The sequence below is a fragment of the Paramormyrops kingsleyae genome, chromosome 1 (genome assembly GCF_048594095.1).
Source record: "Paramormyrops kingsleyae isolate MSU_618 chromosome 1, PKINGS_0.4, whole genome shotgun sequence".
NCBI lineage: Eukaryota > Metazoa > Chordata > Actinopteri > Osteoglossiformes > Mormyridae > Paramormyrops > Paramormyrops kingsleyae.
In genome coordinates this window covers 69,160,795-69,181,521 of record NC_132797.1, presented here as the reverse complement: position 1 = coordinate 69,181,521, position 20,727 = coordinate 69,160,795, and positions in this window count along the sequence as shown.

Here is a 20,727-nt window from a genome sequence, read left to right as displayed (position 1 = left end):
GCGCATTTTTGGAACAGTTACACACATATTGTTAATTGCTAAATCAATTATAGAGTAAAATTCATTTTAATATTTGCTGCTTTGACTGTGTGACTAGTCAATTAGTCAGTCAATTAGATAAATCGCGCTGAGAGCTGCACGTAGGCCTTAAGCTCTCATTGGATGTCATGATCAAGAAAGACGGAAGATGAGTGGGCGCAGCACACAAAGAATACGCACATGGAAAAAATGCGCTGCTGTCGGACGATGCGTTTCGGACTGAAATGAGCACAGGAGCGGTATTTCAAGCAGGGCTGTGCATATTGTACATCACCAGTCTAAAACGAAATCAAGATGAGAAGGCAAAAAACATACAACGCAAAATGTGTTTTAAATGAAAGGGTTTTTGACTTTTGAACTTAGCATTTAATGTACTGTGTACTCTTACAAAGAGTATCACCTGCGTTTATATTAACTGGACTGTTGTAACAAAGCATTGCACATTTTTTCTGGGCTAAATCATGGTTTAAAGCAAACATTGAATATTATACGTGTTCCGTTAAAATGAATACAGTATATCAATTTATTTTTTAATTAAAAGACTATCAGAGTTAGGTACAAGCAGTATCGTTGTAGATGACATTAGTACTCTGTATTTGTACTAACGGCATTGCTTCTAAAAGTTTCAAAGAAAAGACGTCAACTCATCCTAGTTTTGATTTTAATTTGTTAAAATAATATCTGACCTTTTCAAATTTAATTCCTAGAAGAACAAAATTCTGTTTTCCTTAAGAAAAGACAAACAACGGTTATAAATGGCCAATATAATCATAGTAAATGAAGGAAATATGTTATAGCGAAGAATTAACAACCTGTGCGGTTTGGCGAAATGAAATTAAAGAGCAGTTCTGCAATGTCATGATATATTCATTAAAAAAGGAGTACAGACAAAGGTATCGATTCTCCTCTCCATAACTGAGTAAACAATATGTAAATGCTCCATGTTTTTTTGGGAAAATTAAATCAAAATTCACATATTGCATTGTGCCCCTGGGAGGAATGACAACAATTGAATTGGCGGCCAGGAATTTAGTTAAGGAGATAGAGACCTTTGAACCAGAGTCCTGCAGGTACCATCCAACCACAATGCGACCACATGGGGGGGGGGGGGGTCACTTGTGTCGCCCCTTCCCCCGGTATCTATGCCAGCTCATCCTCAGCGTACATCTTTCTCTTTTTTTTTTGATTAATAACTATTAATTTTTCCTTTGACTATAATTGACACTTAAATTTCAGATTTTCTCCCTCCTCTATTTAGACCCCTTGTCCCGCTGTCAGTCCTGTCCCCCTAATAAGGGCATTATTCCAAGAGCCTCCATGCATGCTGATGAATCGAATTAGGAGGCCAGTGACTTAGATAGATTGCAGCGCGTAATTAGAGAACCCTCGATGCATTATGCCTGTGCCATTCATTTAAGGGCTCCGTTGTTAGTTGCTTTTTTTTTTCACCGTGGCGGGGGCGGCGGGTAGAGCGTTCCTGTGCTTGTTTGCTTCGAGTTCCAGCTCCAGATCCCAGGCCTCTCCCTGTCAGGCATGGGCGCTGGCGGCGCGATGGACAGCACAGTGGGACGGCCCTTAATTGGCGCTACCCGGGGTAGTAAGTATCAGCGTCCATGTCAGCGACACGTGGGAATGGGGGGACCGACTGACAGCGGGGTATGTGTGTGTGTGTGTGTGTGTGTGTGTGTGTGTTCTTTGGGGGGTGAGATGTGGGGCATTCTGTTTATGTTTACCCACCCCCAGTCCCTTGCTACCCCTACGCATCCCTCCCCTTGTTCTCCCCGGTCAGCCGCCCTGTCCGGCATGCCCCCAGCCCCAAGACGTCGGAGGAGCACCATTGAATATTCCGCTCCCCCAAATGCGCGCGTGTGCCATCCTGCCCCCCCGCAGAGGAACTCTCTAACGATCCAGCCCGATTTCCTCCTCAAAGGATGAATGAAGATAAAAACAGGACAAAAAGAAACAAAAGGGGCATCATTTCCCAGCATTCCCGGCGGCTCCCCGTCTGGCTGTTATCCGAGGCCAGGCTCCTCCCTGGCGGTGCATTATGTCGAGCCGCGATGCGCACGGTGACACTGTCAAGCCATCAGCAGCTGCTGATTACGCTGCTAAATATTGATCTCTACCTCACATGTGTCAAAATTCCTCCCTCCCCTAATTAGAATTTCCCCTCTGTGCCATACAAGCACTAACAGAATATATCAGTTCATGAGGAGGCAGTGAAGTTACCGGCATATAATTGTGACCTCTTGTCTTCTCCTTTTCTCTTGAGTTTTCAGATGACTTCCAACTGTCTATCTGACGCTTCCCACCTCTGTGATAATCATACTCATTTCCCCCATCTCACCACAGGAAGACGTTCTCTCTCTCTCTCTCTCTCTCTCTCTATTTCTCTCTCTCTCTCTCTCTCTGTCTCTCTCTTACTCTATTGCCCTCTTTTTCAATTGTATCATGTTTTCCTGGCATGACACCAGAGAGTTTTGGAAGGAGAGGAGCATCATCATCAACCAAACATTAATTAAGCTACAAGGTCATAGTGATAAATTCCAAAAATGCCATCTAAACATAAGATAAACAATACTGAATACCAAATCAAGAGGAGGGGATCCAATGACAATAGAGTAATATATGTTTTATGGATAGATCAGGAAGTATGGGAAGTGAATCACTGAGTAAATTCTGCCTAGAAAGGGAGATGGAGGATTAGTCGCAGAGGCTTTGATGAAGCGAGTCCCAAAGTTACAGAGCTAAAAAACTGAAGGCCCTGCCACCAAGACAAGCAAAGGCACCACTAGGAGACGAGTACCTGCGGAGCAAGGGAGGAGGAGCTCTGCGATGTACTGGGGAGCAAGGGAGGAGGAGCTCTGCGATTTACTGGGGAGCAAGGGAGGAGGAGCTCTGCGATGTACTGGGGAGCAAGGGAGGAGGAGCTCGGCGATGTACTGGGGAGCAAGGGAGGAGGAGCTCTGCGATGTACTGGGGAGCAAGGGAGGAGGAGCTCTGCGATGTACTGGGGAGCAAGGGAGGAGGAGCTCTGCGATTTACTGGGGAGCAAGGGAGGAGGAGCTCGGCGATGTACTGGGGAGCAAGGGAGGGGGAGCTCTGTGATGTACTGGGGAGCAAGGGAGGAGGAGCTCGGCAATGTACTGGGGAGCATGGGAGGAGGAGCTCGGCGATGTACTGGGGAGCAAGGGAGGAGGAGCTTGGCGATGTACTGGGGAGCAAGACCATGTATTGCCTTAAAAGACAAAGAGTTTATACTGCATACGGAAAGCGACAGATGTTTGTGATGTGTGAAGATATTTTATTGTTAGTGTGAACTCTAGATGCAGACGTCTGTATGTATTGTGATATAGAGTTTGTAACAGCAGGAAGACCAGCAAATAGAGAATTACAGTAATCATGACAGGAGAAGATGAGGGCATGTACGAGAGCTTCTGCATCTGTGTTGCTTAGCATGGGGCGGAGCCTGGTCATATTGTGAAGATGAACGAAGGCAGACTTGGTGAGTGAGCTTGACATGAGCATCAAATGTGAGATTCGAATCATATAAAACATGAAGCCTGTCGACATATTTAGAAGGATTAACTAGAATACCATCAATGTTAAAATATATATCACAATTCTAGCAGACAAGGCACTGGGATGGATTATTAGCACATGAGTTTTGTCAACATATAGTCTTAGGACACTGAATGTCATCCACAACAAACGCAGTGTTTGATTTGTATGTATTAATGCTTAGAAACTATTGTCTATCAGAAAAGTATGAGATAAACCAGGAGAGTACACTACTAGTAATGCCAATAGATGAAAGACATCCATAAGTGAAGTGTGAGAAACAGTGTGAAAGGCAGAGCTTATATCCAAAGGAAAAAGAATCCTGACAGCCCCAGTGTCAGCTGCAAAGACAAGGTCATTAAGAACACTAAGGTGTGGTGATGGACAAAATGATGCCTCATGAACCATTTGCTGTATTTTTTGACCCCACTAGATGGTGCTCTTGGGGCATGATTTTTGCTCATTTTTCATCAGAGGGCACCATCTAGTGGCTTCACAAAATAAAGCACATGGTTCATGAAGCATCATTTTGTCCATCACTACTAAGGAGCGTCTCAGTACTGTGAAGTGAACAGAAACCAGACTGCGGTAGTTTAAGAAAGTTGATTGATGCTAAGTCAGACTGCCTGAGACTAGAGATCTGTTTATCAGATCAGATAAGCAGTGTCAAACTGCCTTAGGTTAGAATTAGATATCTTAATTAACTCCATGACGTAGGGGGCAGTCGTAAGAGAACAATCAGAAAATAGAGTAATTGAATATTCAGGAGTAAAGCCTTGAATAAGGGTAGAGGTAGGGAAAGTCTTACAATCAGAGGCAATTTTTCTTTGAAAAAGTTAGTTAAAAAGTGTCACATTGCTGCGAAGTAGCAGATGGTGTCAAATGAGAAGTATTAATAAGCCTGTTTATAGTAGAAAAATGGAATCTAAGCCTACAGTTTTAACTATTGATGTTGAATAATAACATCTATTAGAGCAGTCCAATATTTCAGTATATGTTTGCTGTAACTTAAGGAATGTACAGTGAGGCCTGTCTTTTTATAAAGCAATTCTATTCAGCGGCCAGTTGTCTTCAGGGTTCAAAGGTCTGGAGTAAACCAATAAGAGGAAGGGGGCAGACCTATGTTTAATGGGAGCGTGGACATGGCATAGCTGGGGTATAGGGAGGGAGAATCTCAAAAGCACAGGATAGATTAGTAACATCTGAAAGAGAAGCTAATAGAGAAGCAGAAAAGGCATGAATTTCAACATGATAGGATATGATAGTGAACCACAGACAGAAATGAACACACAGCATTAACAATGACCAACAGGGTAACAGCACAAGTAGGCAAATACACACACAGGTAATGAGGTATAAATGGGAGACAACACTGAGTAATTGAGACACTAGGCTGGGAACCATTAGGAGCATATGGGAAGGCCACTGACACCTGCTGGCACAACAGGGGCATGACGGGACTGGCAGAGGCGAATTCTGACAACGCCCAGCCTTAACAAACACTTTTATAAGGCCAATACATTATTTATTAGGAAAAAACATGTTTTTGCTTATTGCAGCACTCTCCAGAGGTGAAATGACACAAATTCTTCATTTTTGAATAAAATCCAAAATGGTGGCCGCATAAATTAGATGGACACGAAAATTGCCATAGATCAGCCTGTGGAGATCTGACAGTATTACAAGACACAACATTTATTTTTCTAATCGATGGCAAATCAAACAACAGTTATTAGACAAAACACGGTTGTGCTTATTGCATCGCCCCCTAGTGTCCACAACTTTTGTTAGCCTTCCTCAGAATTGGGTCCCAAGTCATTGACTTGGTTTTGGTTTTGACCAAACCAAATTTGATTTTGATTTATCAAAGTGTTGCTGAGATATGACCTCACTTCCTGTTTGGCGGCTTTGCCATCAAATTTACTGGACGGCTGCAACCATACCGTTGGACTTAACATAATGGTTTGTTCACAACCCTCTCTAGATGATGCACAAAATTTGGCGGTAATACGATCAACGCCCTAGGACGAATTTGCAAAAGTAGGTTTCTTTAAAAATTAAAAAAAATCCATGAACACGTGCATTCAAACTGGGATGATGCAAGGATTCTGAGGAATCAAAGATCACAAGTCTAGGCGAAATGGTTCAAAAGTTATAAGCAAAGATGTACCTTCAAATTTGGTCTGATAGTGGCGCTAGAGGGATGGGTGGATTGACTCCAAATTTGGTGACCACTTTGGACTGTCCTCTATCAACATGTGAATAAAACAAAATAAAAAAATATACCAAGCGGGTCTATGGGCTGCCATAGAATCCCATGGCAAGAAGTAATAATAGTGTAAATTCTATCAAAAAACAATAGGTGGTGCTGCTTGCCCCCCCCAATAAGAATAAGAATAAGATACCGTAATCACAAAGAAGCATCACCTCCTTCTCTCTCTCCCTCCCTCTCCCTGTCTCCTCCTTCCTGCTCCCCATCTCCATGGCCCTCCCGCTTTTGGGCCTGCGGTCACGCACTGGTGAGAGCTGGGAGCCAGGGAGCGCCGTTTCTTATTTGTTTGTTTCATGGTAGGCTGCGTCAGCCGCTGACCTGTGGCGGCGTGTCGCACGGGGCAGCAGCGCCGGCTGCAGCCAATCAAAGAGCGACTGGAAATTACCGCTCATCTTTTCACTCTGCGTAGAAGACTCCGCGAAGGGCAATTTTATGGCTATTCTGAGACTCAAATATTTAATAAAAGTGTAATCAGTTTTATTTTCTTTCTCTCTTTTTATTCATCCATTAGTAATAACGGAATACTTATTCAAACTATTATGATTATTAAAATTCTTTTAAAAGGAAAACTAAATTATAATTATTATCTATATTCAGTAAGTCATTCAGCTTGAAAAACTTTTTTAACTGTTAATGACCAGAATTACACCAATATGTCGCCGTTTTGCTGCATGCAATAAACACACAATATAAGGAGAAACACGAATATTATGCCAGAATAGTTAAATGTTAATAATATGAGATATTAACACTACTTACTACAGGTCTCATTGGAGATTAATGGCCAAATTAATCAACCAACACAGACTTTTAAAAATATCTTACCTCCATGCATTTATAGAAAATGTTAAACCTTTGTGACTTGACAGATGGTGCAATGCTTATACACTCACCTAAAGGATTATTAGGAACACCATACTAATACGGTGTTTGACCCCCTTTCGCCTTCAGAACTGCCTTAATTCTACGTGGCATTGATTTAACAAGGTGCTGAAAGCATTCCTTAGAAATGTTGGCCCATATTGATAGGATAGCATCTTGCAGTTGATGGAGATTTGTGGGATGCACATCCAGGGCACGAAGCTCCCGTTCCACCACATCCCAAAGATGCTCTATTGGGTTGAGATCTGGTGCCTGTGGGGGCCATTGTAGTACAGTGAACTCATTGTCATGTTCAAGAAACCAATTTGAAATGATTCGAGCTTTGTGACACGGTGCATTATCCTGCTGGAAGTAGCCATCAGAGGATGGGTACATGGTGGTCATAAAGGGATGGACATGGTCAGAAACAATGCTCAGGTAGGCCATGGCATTTAAACGATGCCCAATTGGCACTAAGGGACCTAAAGTGTGCCAAGAAAACATCCCCCACACCATTACACCACCACCACCAGCCTGCACAGTGGTAACAAGGCATGATGGATCCATGTTCTCATTCTGTTTACGCCAAATTCTGACTCTACCATTTGAATGTCTCAACAGAAATCGAGACTCATCAGACAAGGCAACATTTTTCCAGTCTTCAACTGTCCAATTTTGGTGAGCTCGTGCAAATTGTAGCCTCTTTTTCCTATTTATAGTGGAGATGAATGGTACCTGGTGGGGTCTTCTGCTGTTGTAGCCCATCCGCCTCAAGGTTGTGCATGTTGTGGCTTCACAAATGCTTTGCTGCATACCTTGGTTGTAACGAGTGGTTATTTCAGTCAAAGTTGCTCTTCTATCAGCTTGAATCAGTCGGCCCATTCTCCTCTGACCTCTAGCATCAACAAGGCATTTTCGCCCACAGGACTGCCGCATACTGGATGTTTTTCCCTTTGCACACCATTCTTTGTAAACCCTAGAAATGGTTGTGCGTGAAAATCCCAGTAACTGAGCAGATTGTGAAATACTCAGACCGGCCCGTGTGGCACCAACAACCATGCCACGCTCAAAATTGCTTAAATCACCTTTCTTTCCCATTCTGACATTCAGTTTGGAGTTCAGGAGATTGTCTTGACCAGGACCACACCCCTAAATGCATTGAAGCAACTGCCATGTGATTGGTTGATTAGATAATTGCATTAATGAGAAATTGAACAGGTGTTCCTAATAATCCTTTACTTGAGTGTGTATACCTATACTTTGTGTACCTTATAGGTGCATCTAGATTTAAATCAGTAAATAATTTTTATTAGAAAGTCTTCACTCATCCAAAGCAACTCACCAGTCAATGCAAACACCAGGCAACAAATAATTTAGAAATAAGTAACTAAAAACAAACAAATAGAATCAACCTAAGTATGAATTCAGTAACTTCGGCAGGTGCAGTACAGGGTTGCATTATGTCTCGGACCGGAAATCGGATGTGTACTAGGATTTTAAGCATTTAAAACATGCTTGTGTCGCCCCTTGGGCTTCCTGTATGAATGAAAGATTCTCTGAAGCTGGTATCTACTGTTTCCCTGTTTCCAAGGCGTAAAAGATGCATTTTTTTCTAACCCAAAAAATTACTTTAAACATTAAAATTAAAATTCTTTCTGCAAATGTTTAGCGTCCTTTATATGATCTGCTGTGTAATGACATAGAAGAGCATGACGTCTATACAAAACAGCTTTAAAATTATATATTTTCCCATCTACTAATACTTTCAGCTCCTTTTGCCCTCCCCCACCTCAGTTCTGCTCCCTCCCAATTTTTAATTAATACAGACATAATCTCCGGCGGAATATTCAGTAGCCCAATGAGAAGTTAAACTTCAATTAAACTGATATTAAAATCAAATGTTTACACTTTTTATGAAGCACATGCATGCTTATAATGGCTTCTAAGAGCATAATACCCACTAAATGCTTCATAATCACTAACACGCAGCACAATAATACAGCGATGGAATAATATTTATTTTTTTCCAGTGGGCTGCCTTACACTGACATTATCTGCATTAGCAGTGCTTGTGCTTTAATGAACGCCCACATTATTGAGTGAGCAGAGAAAGGGATTGTGGGAAATGGGAGACCGTGCAGTTTCCATGACCTCCAGTACAATCTTGGAAGCCTCTCTGTGGAAGGTCAGGGCACAAGGCAGGCGGACACTCTGGGTGGGATGCTGACCCATTATGGGCCACTGTTAATCACTAGTATCAGAACTTACACAACTGTAATTAATTGGCAAATAGAAGTAGGTTATGTCCCAAACAAATATGCTCCAGTGTGCTGTCTGCAGTGGCACCTGCAGAAAATCCTGATTGGAATGGCCATCAGGGTCCAGATACACTATATGGAAAAAAGTATTGGGACACCTGGCTGTTACACCCACAGGAACTTTTATGACATCACATTCTAAATCCATAGGCATCGATATGGAGTCGGCCCCCTCTTTGCCGGTGTAACAGCTGCCACTCTTCTGGGGAGGTTGTCCACGAGATTTTGGAGCGTGTCTGTGGGAATTTTTGGCCATTCGTCCATAGGAGCGTTTGCGAGGTCAGGCACTGATGTTGGACGTGAACGGCTGGCTCACAATTTCTGTTCTAGTTCATCCCATAGTTGTTAAGTGGCGCTGAAGTCAGATCTCTGTACGGGTCAGTCCAGTTCTTACACATCAAACTCAACAATGTCTTTATGGACCTTGCTTTGCACACTGGGGCACAGTCATGCTGGAACAGAAAAGGTCCTTCCCCAAACTGTTCCCACAAAGCTGGAAGCATACAATTGTCCAAAATGTCTTAGTACACTGAAGCATTAAGAGTTCCCTTCACTGGAACTAACCCAACCCCTGAAAAACAACCCCATACCATTATCCCTCCTCCACCAAATTTTACAGTTGGCACAATGCAGTCAGGCAGGTAAAGTTCTCCTGGCATCCGCCAAACCCAAACTCCTCCATCAGACTGTCAGACAGAGAAGCGTGAATTGTCACTCCACACTACATGTTTCCACCTCTCCAGGGTCCAGTGGCACCGTGCTTTACACCACTGCATCTGACGCTTGGCACTGCGCTCGGTGATGTGAGGCTTGCATGCAGCTGCTCGGCCATGGAAGCCCATTCCATGAAGCTCCCCGCACAGTTTTTGTGCTGGAGTTAATGCCAGAGGAAGTTTGGAACTCTGCAGTTATTGAGTCAACAGAGCGTTGGCGACTATGCGCCTCAGCACTCAGTGACCTCGCTCTGTTACTTTGCTAGTTTTCTAATTTCTGTTGTTGCTAAACGCTTATGGGGATGATGGTGGCACAGGAGGTAGTGTTATTGTTTGGCAACTCGAGGGTTGCAGATTGGAGGCCCTGGTTCCTCCTGACCCCATCAATGTGTCCTTGAGCAAGACACTGAACCCCAAATTGCTCCCGGTGTGCAGGTTGGCGCCTTGCAGCTTCCGCCACCGGTGTGTGGATGTGAGTGTGGATGGGTGAATGTGAGGCATAAATTGTAAAGCGCTTTGAGTACTTGTAGGAGTAGAAAAGCACTATATACATGCAGTCCATTTACCATTACATTGCAATATTACCATTTACAATTCATGGTGGAATATCTAGCAGGGAAGAAATTTCACAAACTGATTTATTGCAGAGGTGGCATCCTATGACAGCACCATGCTTCCTGAGTCCTTCAGAACAACCGATTATTTCACAAATGTTTGTAAACCTGACTGCATGGCTGGGTGCTTGATTTGATACACCTGTGGCAATGGGTCTGAATGAAACAGCTGAATTCACCGATTATGAGGTGTGTCCCAATACTTTTGTCCATATAGTGTATATTTAAGGGGATAGCAACACCACAGCATGTGTTTTCTGTTGTTACAGTTACAAAATAAACTTTTACTATTGTGATGTGGGTTGGTAACAGGAGTGGCCACATGTTTGCTAGGGGGTCCAACGCCACCCCTTAGATCTGCTACTGGCTGTCTGATACCCAAAGAACTGGTATGAAGGCAGTAGAACAGGTTTTTCAGAAAATGCTGAGCTGACTTCCCTCTTGTGCAAAGCCTTCTGTGGGCAGGAGTGAGTTGGTTCAGTCCCCCGTCTTCCCCAGACGCAGGGGGTGATTTCAGACAGCAACAAGAAGAGGAACTACATCACAACAGGAAGATGGTTTCCTCCTGCAAATTATTTAGCATATTTCTGTCATAAAGGTTATAACAGATGGGATATAACCAATTACAAATATGCCAATATAACTACATTAACATAGTGTAGAATATTTCATTTTAATACAAGAATAGAAAAAACTGTTTGAATACTGTAACTCTCCCACATTTTTTTCCAGTTTCTTTTTCTGTCTTTATATAAACAGACACTCGCGTTTTCTCTACAGGCATGATTCATTAAGCATAAAAATATCGACCAGACCTCTGCCCACATGGGTATAACATATACTGTAGTTTTAAGCTCTATTTGATTAACCTGAGCACAGTTCCTGTGGGATAGATTACCTTAAACCATGCTCTTTTACTTTATAATCCGAACTTGATTTGATTTATACTCGAATACAGCTGCTAGGAAACTCACCAGCAAATAAAGACAAATATTTATATAATCTCGGTTCGCGGTGTGGGACAGGTGGTCTCTCTGTGCCCGTAAGCTCAGCCTCCTTGTATTTTTCCCTGCATTTTCAGCAGACAGACTGGAAGCCTTGCGTTGATCATTATAATTGGTTTTCTGCTTGAACTTTCCAAAACTGTCATGTCAGAAATCAGTCATTTCTTTTCCTTTTCTGTTTTCATTTGTTTTGTTTTGTTTTGTTTTGTTTTGTTTTGTTTTGTTTTGTTTTGTTTTGTTTTGCTAAGGGCCTGACTTTCAGTTGGACATGTCACCCTACAGGGTTGTGGTTTTCATGAGTCCTATTTTGGTAGAAAATTCTACAAAACACACAGGTTGCTGGCTGATAAGCAACACCTGAATCCTTTACGTGGCAGAATCTGCTTTTGTTTTAGCACTTTTCCATGTCGTACGTACTAAGGGTATACAGCCTTTAAAGAGGACAAAGGTATAAAAAGAAGGCAGTATATAATCATTACATACATTACGCTATATAAAGAGCAGAGTATGCAAACACGATATACAGAATGGAATGAACATACACTGTATATAGAATGGAATGTGTACTGTACACTATATACAGAATGGAATGCTTGCACACTATTAACATAATGGAATGTATGTACATTGTATACATAATGGAATGTCTATACTCCACATACAGAATGGAATGTCAATAAGGAATATGATTCAGTGTGTGATGTCACTTGAAACTTGAAGTGTTAGAAAGTTAATTCATTTAAAACAGCTGGAGCAAAAAGGCGTGTAATAATATGGATTCTGGTCAATGTCAGCCAAGTTTTCTAGTAACTTCAGCTGTATTCGATCATACATAAAGATTTCTTAAACCAGTTCAGTTTCAAATTGATGAAATGTTAATATTATCATGTGGAGACCTCCCATCTCTCAAAAAGCAGGGACTGGTCCTGAATCACGCAGTAGTAGTAGGGGATCACGAGCTCTGGTCTGTTTTCATTTTGAAACACCTGTCCTATACAAACATAAGCATTCTTCAAGAATGTCTGCGTAGGGAACTTTCAGACGACGTCACTGAGAACAGGACAGATAAGACACGACTGAATGGGGATGAGGCACGAGTGTGTCCACACACCATGGCGAATGTGATGACATGATAAGACTCTGTTTGGGTTGTCATCTCGTTCAGGAAGAAAAGCAGGAACTGCAACAAATTCTACTCTGCCTTCCACACATCGGGACCCTTTGATCTAAGAAAACAAACTAAACGTCGTTTTCATACATGCCAGTCATCGTTCTTCCTTGCCTTTTTGAAAGAGCATTATAGTGTTTGGTGATTAGCTCAGCCTTTTTGAAATTCCACAAAGAACACGCTTTAGTCTGGCCTATACTAAACATGTATTTTAATTGTATGCGTCAGACACGCGTTTTATAATTTTATAATGCATTTGTGTTACATTTTGCATACTATTTTGAATGCTTCTTCAGAAAAGCCCCAACCTTTTCGAATCGTTATGTAACGCAGTGCATATTTGGAAACTGCCCTGACTGCCCCAACAAAAGCATTTTCCAAACACTTAGCAATAAACACTCTGGATCCTAAGCCCTGCGTTCTTTAATGTCTCCTCTTCAAGCGCTGGGCATTCGTCGGCGCTCCTTCTAGTTCAGCAACCAGAGAGCAGAGGCTTCATTAAAACTAATTGAATCGGAAACATGTCTGCCTTGGGAAATGTTAACTCTTTGTTTGTCTTGGCAAAAGGCGGAAGCTCGCCTTTGTGTCGGAGATAAGGTCAAAGTACAAAGCTAATATGCGTAGCACAGGGCCACGTGCCACCTCAAACTGAGACGATCCTCTTTAAAGCTGACTTTGAAGCAATGAGGTGTCTAATGGTCCTTCACATGTTCTGTTACTTTCTTCAATATTGAATATTAATTCATACAGTAAGTACATGACAACGCCGAAAGGAGGATCTGTGGTATGCTTCGAACTTAATTGAAATAATTCTCCTAAAGAATATGTCTTCAGCTTTTGGCCAATCTGTCATGAATCTGTGCAGCGCAGAAATTCCTCTTAATCTATTCTTGGCATTACGGTGATTGAATGTGATGGTATAGGTATAATTTCGTTTTCGTAACAAAATTAAACCCTTAGCCTGAAATAAGATAAGAGCCATAAACTGCAGGATTAAATAATGACTTTGACGCATCAATCAGATGTTCGCATGTCTACATGCACCCCGCAACTGCTTTAAGTATATACTGTATTTTTAAGACTGATTTCACTGGACTTCCATACCAGTCGATTGGCCCTTAAAACAAATCATTAACCTTCCCCTGCAGTTCTGTCCCAGATGGTAATCGCTAATGGACCAGGGGAGGATTGGGTATTCATTTCTTGGGGCTAATTTTGCCCACTTCCTCCAATCTGCTACCTGACTTTTGACTGTATGTTAATACTGACTGGTGTTGCCCATTGCGTTGAAAGCAGCCAATCGGTTTCAATGAGGTCAGCAGGCTTCTTAAAACTGAGCCACATACTAAATACAAAGTTGCTGTATATACCTGTGTAACTTGGGATCCTGCAGAAGCAGTTTTCACTCTATCCGTGCAATGAATGTGTATATGTGCATATGTAAATACAGGAGCCCAAATAGTTGGAATACTAATTAAATGTTTAAGGCTGTTTATAAGAAGTTACGAATAAGGTCAAGAGTACAAAAGCTATATTAATATTTTAATGATATTAATATAAAGATTAATACATATTTTAAAAGTAATAAATCGGAGGTGAGTGCATGGCACTGATGATTCCAGGTTCCCCCCCCCCACTTTTCATGCAACTTCCTACCACATCTCCTTCCAGTTTTGAAATTATTCCCCTCGCGAGCTTAAGCAATAATGAGACGGCGCGGACGGTGATAACGATGCCGTGTCTCAGGGGCTCTATTCGCAGTCGTGGCTTTAGAGCTAATTAAAAGCCTGTTTACTCGTCTCCTGGACAAAATCTGTGCATGAAATACAACAGAAAAGAGCGTATTTGTCAAAACTCGGTAAGCCAATTAAGGGTAAGCATTGCCTGTCGTATTAAATCGCTCGATACCTGCATTTACACCTATTTTGCAAACGGGGTTAGACGGCGGGTAGCTAGTGAAGAAAAAGTAAATAATCAAGCAACTCTCATATTCGAAAAACATTGCATTATCCCGGAACTGTGACCAGCACAAATGAAGAACTTGTAGATGAAATTTCCTGGAAATTGACCAGCTATTGTAGAACAAGTTTTTCTGCTGCCCTCCATGTATGTAACCACTGTAACTGAATCTATAAACTTTCATGCTGTCTTTCACAAAAAATAGAAGAACTAGAGTAAGCAAATATGATGAGGCAGGTTACCTAAATAGTGGGTAGATGTACGTTAAGACTTGTCCAGACAAACAGTCCAACCATTTTGACGTTCGTCCACTTTTATCGGAGCTATGCGTGAATATTGAAATTTGTTTATAAATTACAGTCGCTTGCACATGCAAACAATTGAATTGTTTTGTAATGCAAAGACTCGGTGAAATGATTTTGTCCGACCTACTATGACGGTACAAGCTACATGACAATGATTTACTATGCAATGATTTTACAAGCCATTGTAATCAGGTTCCATATTTCTGCTAGATAAATATATTATATCCTAGATTACAATTGCCACCTTTATATCAAAAAACTATTATGCTTGGGAAGTTTTTTTGCTATATGTAAACTTTAATTTCCATCAGTCCCTGATATGTGTCTGATATGTGTGAAAACAAAAATGTCTGTTAAATGCTGATTAATATTCTTCTGGTGATGTTTGGAATCGCAGTTTATTCATAGTATATGCATGTATATGGTTATAGTAATCAGGCAGTAGGCTTACGGAAGTGGTCAGACACATGGGTGTGTCTCACTGTCTCCTCATGCACATAAAAAAGGGTGGGGCCACTGTAACCAATTTATTAACTCCGTCTATTGTGCATGTAATTCTCTTGGGGAGGGGGGGCAGGGCTATTAATAAGGGCAAAGGTCTGGTCCCCCCCATCAGACCCGCAGAATCATAGCACAGGCGTTCTCTGTTTCATACAGGGTCCATGTCTGACAGTCAAGTGCGGAGTCTTGATTTTTGTGCATTGGTCTTGAAGGTCAGGGGTCACAGCAAAGACCATGCCAGCTAGCGCACGACGGTGACCAGGAATACCAAACTGAAAAGCATAAAGCGATTCCCCTTCTTCTGCTAGTATATCGCAGGGTCGCTGCTAGAGATCTTGAGCCTCATCTATGCATATCATAATGGGCCCCCAACCCAAACCAATCCAATTACGTTTTAATTTTTTTAGGGCCCCTGTCCCTCAGGGGCCCTTGAAATTGTCCTGGTATCTTGAATAATCTTACTTTCTGCAGACATTGACAGGGAGCATCCTTTGCATACATGACTATTAAACCTATATATGAATGGAGAGTTGATGTCCACCTGTGCGGATATTCACTTCTTGTAGACGTGACTGTATCTAGCATTGGTGGTATTTCTCCCTCTCCCCTGCTTTTCCATGGTTTTTCCCCAAGTTTCAGTGTATTAACATTTCACTTCTTGTGCTTTTTTTGTTATATTGTTATTGAAGGGTGCGCTGGTGCACCTCTGAGTGGTAAAAGCCTGGCTTGCCGGATGGAAGCCCCCCCCCCCCCACCGATGGCTTGGCAACCTTATATTTATGAGTCCCCCCCCCCATCGGCCGAAGCACTTATGAGAGACAGCTGCTGCATTAAGTCCTGTGCTGTTTAATGCCACCCCCCCACCCCCCCCCATTCTATAGCTGTGAGACTGGCCATCATGTATCGCTGGGGAGGACCGGAATGGTTTATCGTATGGGTTGAATCTATCCCAGGGAAAATTGCCATTGGATAGAGTACCCTAAATCCTAAATGATTCCTTTTCCTTATTGCCCTGTGTAACGCTGAATTTGCATCGACGTGAGAGGGACAATTATGCCGCCAGAGCTGAATGCGGCTCTGCTCGCAGATGCTGTAACACCCATAACCCATGTCAAAAATGCGTACAAGATACTCAGCCCTATGATCTCGAACATCCTTCCTCTGCAAATGCCAAATCGACTCCGATATCTGAACGAGCCTTTAGCGTCAGTTGCCGCGATCTCCCGCGTGACGCCGTCCAACTTTCTGGTGGCTGATCTGCTAAAGGCTAGCAAATCACTTCTGAATGAGTTTCTCCACCGATCCGGAATGAAGGAGTCCTGGCAGTGATCTGATTGTCCAGACACCATATAGATTCATCATGGCAACTTTTGCGGCCATTGTTAAACGATGGAGGGAGTTATCCTTGCATATGAGACCCAGGTGTAGCTTCGGAGCCTCGTTTTGGGGTGGAGGTATATGAGAGCAGCACATGGGCACGTCCGAGCATCCAGCAGCGCTCAACAATGTTACGGAAACAGCTACTTCAGGCATTGCTCCTAATCGCGCGAGATTAGCCGACGCCTTGTTAAAATCCATGTCTGTATCTCCACAAACAAAACGTTCACCACTCCGCAGTGGTGCACGTGTGCTTTCTGCTGCAGGCGGCCCAGTTCCTGGCTCACTGCCTCCCACATTGAAGCTTATTCGCCGAGATCTGATTATAAAGAAATAAATACATACACACAGCACAACTGGGGAATCAAGAAATGTGCGAATTCCATGTATCATAAACTTAACACGATGTGTTTAAATCCACATCCAGTATATCATACAGTAGCCCTCCTTCTAAAAGGGGGTTTTATAGACAGACTTGGGGCTTATAGCCAACAAGCTGCTTTGGGACAGAGCATGGACGGCCCCCCAGGGAACATGACATGCAGTAAGAATCATTTCATGTATGAGGAAAATAATTCTCTGAATACCAGATAACTCACCCTGGGACATTACAAGCTGGGAGAATAAATAATCAGAAAACATGGACTCAATTGATTCCAAGTGTTATTAGACAGTTGCAATGAACATGTCCCTGTGTTTTTTTTTTTTCCTTTTTATGATAAATTTGACTTTCCCTTGAAGTTTGGCTGCCGCACTGAATTATTTAAAAGACATTAAAATGAACATGATGGTTCAATACATATTTATTGAATCTTTAGAAAAATCCGCCCATGGCAATGGAGTGATGTGTTTTTCCATAAGAGCGTAACTGCAGCTGCTCAGACTTCACCTCTCATAGCAATTGAAAGGTTAGATGGGGTCAGTCCCCAGTAACCGCTAAATTATCTAAGGGCACTATTTGCCTTATTAGTACAACTGAATCTGTAGTCCATATTATTGCCTAATTAAGAAGGAAAATTCATTTGTTGCCGGTGTTTTAACTATGGATTTCCTTCATCACCGTTGTTGTCGTGATTGCTAGGAAATTCACCCCAGGATTTTTTATATTTACGGCACGAGACCGAGTATTTCTGTCAATTTTTTTTTTCCCTTCTTCTAACCCTACATTGTTCCATGGTCCAGCTTGGGTCACTTAAGCAAGGCTACCATGTGAAGACAGTAGTTGTGGGAGATGCTAAATGTTGATGTAGGGAGGGATTTGGCTTGCCCATCTATTGCTACTAGACCCCAAGGTGACGTTCCGATGCTAAAGTGTCTGTACTGGTCCCTAGGTCGCCACACTTAGCTTGACTGAGCTTCAGACAAGCTGTTTCTCCTCTCTAACAAGACGGAACATTTTTTTTTTGTCACAAATTCATAAATAAGTATTTTTCAGAAAAATTAAAATAACATTCTTTTACATCAGTTCACTATGTCAATAGATAACAACATAAAATATCTCTGCTACACATGTAAATGCCTAATTAAAATCCAAGCCCAATTAACGAAGTTATTTCTGTTGTGTGAAATGCTTTTCTGGGACTTTTCTTAGTAACTGTCAAAGACCAGCATCGCCTATGTAGGAGGGGTGGGTGCATTCAAAGGAAGTCTCGTTTCAAGTGTAGCAAAGTGAGAATGTTCTGATGTGGAAACATTTAATTCAAGAGCCGACTTGAAAGCTCAGCTCCTTACACAGCCAGGACCAAACAGGAGTAGGCTATACTATTCATAATCGGTAACACTTCAATGGACGCTTTGCTTGCAGATCTTAGGGCCATAGCTTAAAGCGAAGGGACATCAGCCAGCAGGGAACTTGATGAGTCGATCAGAGATTTATCGGAATATTAAAACGTTTTTGTGGGCATGCATCGCAGCGTCGCAGATGTATGTAAATACGCGCATATGAAAATGTAGTTGCTTGATATCTGTATTTTTCAAGTGTCCAGTGCGCCTCCCACCTTCGCTAAAAAACGTAATTCTGTAGCCTACCTTCCTAGATTTTCCGATGAATTAGTAACACACATTTCTGCAAATAACTGCAACGGAACAGAGGATAGGTATACACATTTATTGTTATTGATGCATTCTAAATATTTAATTCTTTATTTAAAAGACGATTTATTTAATGACATATTTCATATCAAATTAAAATAAACTTTTAAAGTGACTACGATCTTGAAAATACAGGAGACCGTGTTTTATCCAGAAACGGTAATTTACTCTATAGCATCTTTCTGATATAATTTGATCGTCTTGTATACGTTACGAACGTCTTCTGCATGCCTCTTTTTAACGGAATTTTCTGTGCTTTGTGTTGGTTCAAAGCCGACGCTTTGCTTCCTGATCTAAAGTCGATATTGTAATGCCAATTTTAGATACAACGCGCTGCAATACAACTATAGACTCTCAAATTCCCAAAGTTATTAAATTTAAAAAATGGTTATTTTTAACTGATAAACTGAATAACAGGGAACTACAACTGGAAAATAACTATGTAGACGGCATATGTGGAATATAAATGGTAGTTTACCAAGAGAACTTCGTTGTAAGCTGCAACGTAATACTTAATCATTTTATGTACAGTTTTTAAACAGTAGCCTATTAGAAATATGACATTATTTCGATCACTGTTTATAAAGTAGCTAATGTTTTCTTGTAAACAGTATAATGCCCAATGCTTAATTTAATGAAAATTAAGGTTCTCAATAACAATCTTCTAATAGTCTTTTATTTATTACATTATTTAAATAAAACTTGACTCAAAAAGTTTTTTTCAAAAGTGAGCCCTCAGTCCTGTGTTTTCCAATGCGATTTAAGTCAGGCGCTACTAGCACTTGATAAAACCATAGTTTTACACTAAAAACCACGTATCTCTTGATGGAGGTTTTTCCTTTGATTTCTAATCCTTCAGATTATAGGCCATATAACCGGTGGAGGGGCAGCTCAGTGTGGACTAATTTTGCGTTCTCTCTTCAGGTTTCGTCTCCTCTTCATCTCGTTGTCGTGTTATAGCTTAAGTCACTAATCTTTTTTTCCTAACGGTGTCAGTTGATGCTCATTTTTAAGCCAGAACATTTTTCTCTTGCTGTGCTTTAGGTTTACTCATGTCTTTGCTATCAAAAATGATTCGCAATTAGGTTTCTGAAAGTATCAGGCTTGTGCAAAGACAAGAAATAAAGGTCGGTAGTTGTTCTTAGTGATTTTTTTTTTTTGATAATGGGCTAAATTACCGACATCACGGTATGAAAAAAATAGCCCATCAATGGAAATAATTATACATTTTAAAATTTTGACACTTGCCCGTTATGATGCCACATATTTGACCTTGCAATCACCCCCTCAAGACGGTCATTTGTTGAGTTTTACGTTGAAAGTTTACAATCAATGGACGAAAATATGCCGTCAGTCATTTTATTAATATGCGGTGCGGCTGTGATTTTTCTTACGGTATTCAGACGGCAATAAGGACAAATGACGCTTTTTCCTCAAAGATTGAATATTGCATTGTAGCTATGAACTTTCTTATTGGTTAAGAACTGTGACTGTAGCCCTAGCTGTAGTTTAAAAGTGGGTTTTCAATGTCTCTGACAAATATGTAGCTAAATAGTCATTCGTCACGAGATTATCATATTATAATATTAAGCAACTACCACCATCGATATTGTTCGATCAAGATAAATGGAATTAGTTATTTTAGTAATGCTTTGCGGTTATCGTTATACGTTTTGTTCCTTTTTTTAAAAAAAAAATGTACTAATGTCTTTATTATTGCTCTTATGACGTAGATTTCCGTTAGGTGCACATCATTATTTAACTTTTAGTAAAATAACCCAATAAGTTGGAGAATACCAGTAACAAACCTAGCATATGTATTCTATTAAGGCATATATTTCATCTGTTACACTTGAGTGATTTAATGCTGTTAGCGCCCCGAGTATTACCGTTCGTCTAAAATAATGCAACGGATTACGAAACCTACGTGAAAAGCCAAGTAGA